This window comes from Rattus norvegicus, chromosome X (assembly GCF_021556685.1).
Source record: "Rattus norvegicus strain SHRSP/BbbUtx chromosome X, alternate assembly SHRSP_T2T, whole genome shotgun sequence".
NCBI lineage: Eukaryota > Metazoa > Chordata > Mammalia > Rodentia > Muridae > Rattus > Rattus norvegicus.
The window spans coordinates 63,490,424-63,496,331 of NC_141554.1; the positions used below are offsets into that span (position 1 = coordinate 63,490,424).

Below are 5,908 nucleotides of genomic sequence, written 5' to 3' on the forward strand. Positions count from 1 at the left end.
TGGCATTCTATCTAGGATGTTCAACTTGAGGGTTAGTATGTGGAAGTAAGGTGGACACAGAATTGTCCCTCTTTCTCTCATTCTCCACTGTGAGTCTTGAGTCACTGATACCACTGCCAATGAAGCTTCCTAGTCCTTCATAGCCAGTGGCATCATGTCTTCCACATAGTTTCTGGTGACAGCAAGGTTCACAGTCATCAATATATCTTCAGGTTGTACAACAGACAATGGGTATCTCCATATTCTTTGGTGGTAAGAAGGGACTTGGTCATCAACACTGCCCTTGATGCAGCAAGACCATAAACAAGAACATGGACACAAGTAGCAGCAGATATCAATAGGACCTCAGGAAGCATTCCAGACCATGCACACCAACATGATTCCTGGTACCAGCTTGGCCCTCTAACCTCAACATGTCTTCAGGTGGTGCATTGATGATGGATATACACATGACCTTCAGTCATAACATAGGACACAGAAAACCACATGGTCTTCAGCTACAATAGGACCAAGAACTAAAACAAGGTCCTCAACTGCAGTACAGACCATGAGGCATCACAGGACACCTCCATGAGAACCAGGATATTGTCCATGGTCTGCTTTGTGCTTAAGGGCTTGATGTCTATGGTCCATGTTATTACTAGAGGTCATGGCAATTTCAATGGTCTGTGTTTCCACCTAAATAGATCTTGATTTTTGTGGACTATGATGCTGCTCATTGGTGTTTGGATGTTCTTGGTCTCTGCTTCTTCTAGAGGCTATAGTGATGTTCATAGAAACACATCTATGTAGAAGTCTGTGATTATATCTTAGACTCTTTGCCTTTGTTAGGGCCTCTTTTCTTCTTACTAGCTAGTGTTCTCCAACCTTGATATGAGGTGTAGGCCTTGTCTTATTGTAACATATTATGTCGTGTTCAGTTGATATCCCTGGGAAGTCAGCTTGTTTTTTGAAAGGAAATGGAGGTGGGGTGGAATTAGAGCAGACGTGAGATAGGGAAGGATACTCAGAGAGTGGAAGTGGGGCAAAATTCAGTCAGGATGTTATGTACGTAAAGAATAAAAAACAATATGCAATAAGATTTTGTTAAGAGTCTCTCTCAGAAAAGACAACCTGATAAAAAAGTGACACCAATTCTGCTGCCTGCAAGAAACACAAACCAGACAAGCTGCCTGAAAGAGTTTAGGACCAACTGAATTGCATGAAAATAATGCTTGCAATCTACTGTACTGCTTTCATGTGTGTGTGTGTGTGTGTGTGTGTGTGTGTGTGTGTGTGTGTGTGTGTGACCAAGTATGTAAATACTACCTCTGGGAAAATGACAAAACTTCATTAACTTTTAAAAACTGCATATTTGATGCATCATGTTTTATCCTCTGAAAGTCCTCCAGAAACCACATTGTGAATTATACTATATTGATGCCGATAGTTGATATTACTTACCCAAAAAGAACTAACTACATTAACCACAGCTCATTTAATATCCAGTCTAGCATTTTCTTTATGAAAATAAGTACTAAAATGCACTGAACATTGTTTCCCTATAATTTCCCTATAATTATGTTTCATAATGTTGGGGTTCTGCTAAATCTTCACCAAAATGCCAAAAATCTCAGTTTAATTTTGCATTTATATGACTTTGTCTTCCATACAAACAAAAGATACTTTATACAAACTTCAATTTATGGAAAGAATTCAAGCTATACCTTTTCAGAGAGTCATTTTTGCAGTAAAAACTTTGTAGTCACTTCTATTATAAAGACATTAGTAAAAATTGTATTACTTTATCAAATTCTTTCCTCCTTCCAAACCATGCTGCTAAAGTAAGTTGTTCTTGATTTGAAGTTATGACTCAGTTGCTCTTTATTTTATATTATATATCTATTTTATGGGAACTTTTCCTTATATAAAATTGAGGCCACTTATTCATTCATTTACACTACATTCTACCATATGTAAAAGTCCATAGGAGAAGTTTTTTTAAGTAGGATTTTTCAATTTGTGCTATTTATAGATTTTAATTGATTTAGGAATTGAGGGCCTCATATGATTTTATGAAATAAGATTAGATCATTTTTGGGGAAGTTCTTCATCTTCATTTTCATCATTAGATTAAGGATCATCATCATTCTCACCATCATTATCATATGGGTAGTCTACTAAGGAAACCAGGCTGCTACAATGTGACCTACTCATTCTTTTAACAGAAGCATCATCATGAGATGCACAGCATTTAGAGGCTTCAGATGACTTTCTTTTGAGGTTTTCTATTTTATTTTCACTTTCGTTTGTTTCTTTAATTTTCATAAACATGTCATAATGACTTGGGAAATCATTTTCCATTGGTAAAATAGCAGCTTCTTCTGTTATTCCTCTACAACATATGTTTCCATTTACTTTTACCTTCATAACTTTGATACATCCACAACATGTTTTTGGGTAGATTACTTTATGTAAATACCTTCTTATTCAACTTTCTTCTTCTCCTCTTCATATTTAGTTTTCAACTTTTTAAAGGTCTGGACATACTCAATTGATTCAAAGCTATAAAATTTTTTTCCATGATGTTGCAATAAGAGACTTGATGTTTTCTTCTTTCACAAATTTAAAGAGTTCAACAATGGCTGAATTTAACATATTTTATTGAGTTCCATTGTGCATAAAAGCATTTGCAACTGGTTTAAAAAGAATTTCCTTTATGTAAAGATTATAAATTTCATCTTTAACGCCAATCATATTTCTCATAAACCGGACACCACTCAAAATTAGAAAGGTGTGCTTTAACTCATCAGCACCAAGATTCTGCTGAGTACGTTGTTACTCAAAATAAGACATTATATATACCTCGAGTGGCATTGTATACAAAGTGTGGATATTTCTAAAGCTGCTCCAAGCAACTGTGGATTTTGATAATCATCAGGGTAGATGTTAGCCTAATATAATCACTGCCATTTTCTACTGTGGTGGACAAAATCGGTTCTATAAGGTTATTCATGCAACATTTATAAAAGAAATTCAGAAATGTTCTTCTTTCAGATCCCTCATATGTAACATACATATTTTCTGGATCAAGAAGAACATGCAGAACTGTTTTCAAAATGGAGCTTTGTGAAAATTCAGGATCAAAATAACAGGTCATTTTTTCAATCATTATATCAGTGATAAGGTCATCATTATCTTCACTTTCCTGAGTTTCTTCCAGTGAATAAGCTTAGACTAGGCGTGGACTATATTTTACTAAATAAGCAAATATTGCTAGAGCAGCTACTTTTATTTGGTAATCATGCATGCATACTACAGCTTTCAGAGCACTCATGATTCAAAGCTTCAACAGTGATTTTGGTAATGCATTTTTCTTTTCAGACTGTAATATTTTAGCAAATGTACAGAATTCCTTGAATAATAATAATAATTCATATCATCTCTCATTATGTACAGTGTTATCTTTTAGCTGAGCAAAAATTTCAAGGAAAAAGTTTTCATCTTCATGCATCATGGTAATTATTTCAATTTTATTGAAAAAATCATAGCGGTAAGATCAGAAAGACAATTTATCTCAAGTATGGATAGGGTAGGCAACATAATATCATGAACATATTGCATTCTATAGGTCTGGTATACTTTTTACCTAAGTTGGGAGTGTGTTATTGGCATACATTGCTTGAATTAGTAATTTTGAATCAGGACTTTTCTGTACCACTTTGGCTGATCTAAACCATGGCCATATTCTTGGCATCCTATCACATCCATGATGAATTCATCAGAAAACATGATCTTAAACAAGCGAGTATCATTTAGAAACAGAATTCCTCTAATGATGCTATTCAAATAGAGCAAGCCTTCCATGTTACGATGTTTTTCACAGGTGTGAAACAACTGTAGCAATTTTTTAATGTAACCTTCATTTTCTAAGTCCAGCACCAGTCTTTTTTTCTGGCTTGGCATTCCATCTATGCAACAAAGTAAATTTGGAATGTTTTGAAGGGTACAGGGTCCACACTTTGACCTCTCAATCAGACTCCTGATTGGTGGCAGTTCTTCAAAACTTTCCAGATTATTAGTAAGTTCCTGTGTGATTTCTACACTTGGAGCTTTACCGTGGACTTTGCAGATACCTTCCCATATCTCTTGACAGCCATTTGGGTCCTGGAAGTATATTTCCATACTGTGGTTCTTGCCTTCAGACCAAATAATTACTTCCCCTTGATGTTTCTGAAAGGGCACATTAGGATGCATCTTATACTCCATAAACAATGGACTATTTTATTCTGGGTAAACAACTAGGCATATGTCCTGGAGCTGTTTGATGTGTTTGGATGAAATTTGTCCTGAACCTATGTCTTTCCACTGCTTGTCTTCCACCATGGCATAGACTTTATGGTATAAAGTTTATAGTCCATTTTGGTCTCTGGCATTGCCTTGCTTGGCCACATCCTTGTGTAGATCTCGGTTTTCATATTCTTCGCAGAGGTAACTATCCCTTGCTACCTTGACCAGGAATGTCACTGTGCTTGCAATTCTGAATATTATATGAGAACAGATTACTGATGGTTAAATGAAGGGCAGGGCTAAGTGAGAAACCAAAGTCATTAGAATTACTAGAGGAGAAGGCCCTGATATTTCTCAATTCTCCCTCACTGAACTATCACCAACAAATCCCCCTCCCGGGGCACTTGAGACTTTGAGCCTGCTATAGGTCTGGAAGAATCTTGTTATTCACCTAAGCGTCTACCTAAAAGAATGTGCTTATATAACAATCACTGTTAAAGGGACCTGCCTGTGCTACCTTAAAAGTGGAAGCCTAGAAAATAATATATATGCTTTCTGTGATATATTTCATTTCACAGAAGTATTTTAACTTGTAATAAGTGTGGTACTTAGGACCTTAAGCAAAAGGAAATATAGTTACCTAAGTTTTGTTCAAGTCTGTCCTTCACACTGCATGTTAATGAAAGGCTCAGGCACATAAGCACAAGTATGTCATCTACAAACAATAATCCATCCCCAGAATCAGAGAAATATAATTAGGTTTCTCTACAAAAAGTACTCTTGTTGATCTTGCATTCTTTATCATATGTCTATATATTTAGTGATCTTTTTCTGAAAGTAAAACTGTCAGCTCAATTATTCCATTCTGTTCAGCCTGAATTTTCAGCTTCTAGTGGGTAAAATATTTCATTACATATTGGCTTTTGCCTAATCTTAAAATTACTGAAAAGAATTGGGTCAAAAAGGAACTGCGTTTTAATTTTGCTAAGATTGAGAATTGAGACATATAAGTTGTTTCATTTTCTTCCTTTTTAAAAAAATTTTTTTACTGTTCTATGATGCTTTGAACTTGCTCTTCTGGCCATCAGAAGTGTAGTGTCTAACTCAAATGGAGATCCTCTACTCAACCAGAGTCCACACTGGCTATAATACTAGAGAGCAGATGGAAATCAAGAACAAAATTGTCCTCCAAAAAACTAAAAATCAAAAAACAAAGAAACAAAACAAGCCAAAGCAGAACTCAGAAATAAGTACCTAGATCAAATATCACACAAACTCAGATACTTAGACACTAGTGTAAGAACACATCCATAACATTCAGGGCAGTAGGTCAGCACCAGAGTCGAAATATCCTTCTATAGCAAATCCTTCATATTCCAACACAGCTGAAGACTAAGAATGTATTATTAAAATCAACTTTATGAAGATGATAGAGATATTTAAAGAGGAAATTAATTAATCCCTAAAATAAATCAAGGAAAACACAAAAATTGGATGGAATGAATAATTTACTCAAAGAAAGCCAGGAAAACATAAATAATTGGATAATATAAATACTCTCTCAAAAACTCAGAAAAAAGTAAAGAATTAAAGGAAATTAATAAAATAATTCAAGACCAGAAAATGAAATGGAAGTAAT

At 35.1% G+C, this 5,908-nt stretch overlaps 1 pseudogene; it reads right to left on the reverse strand.

The window, feature by feature from the left end:
- Nucleotides 1–2,112: 2,112 nt before the first annotated feature.
- On the reverse strand, nt 2,113–4,457 carry Ppp4r3c-ps1 (protein phosphatase 4 regulatory subunit 3C, pseudogene 1; annotated as a pseudogene).
- Between the last annotated feature and the right edge of the window lie 1,451 nt (nt 4,458–5,908).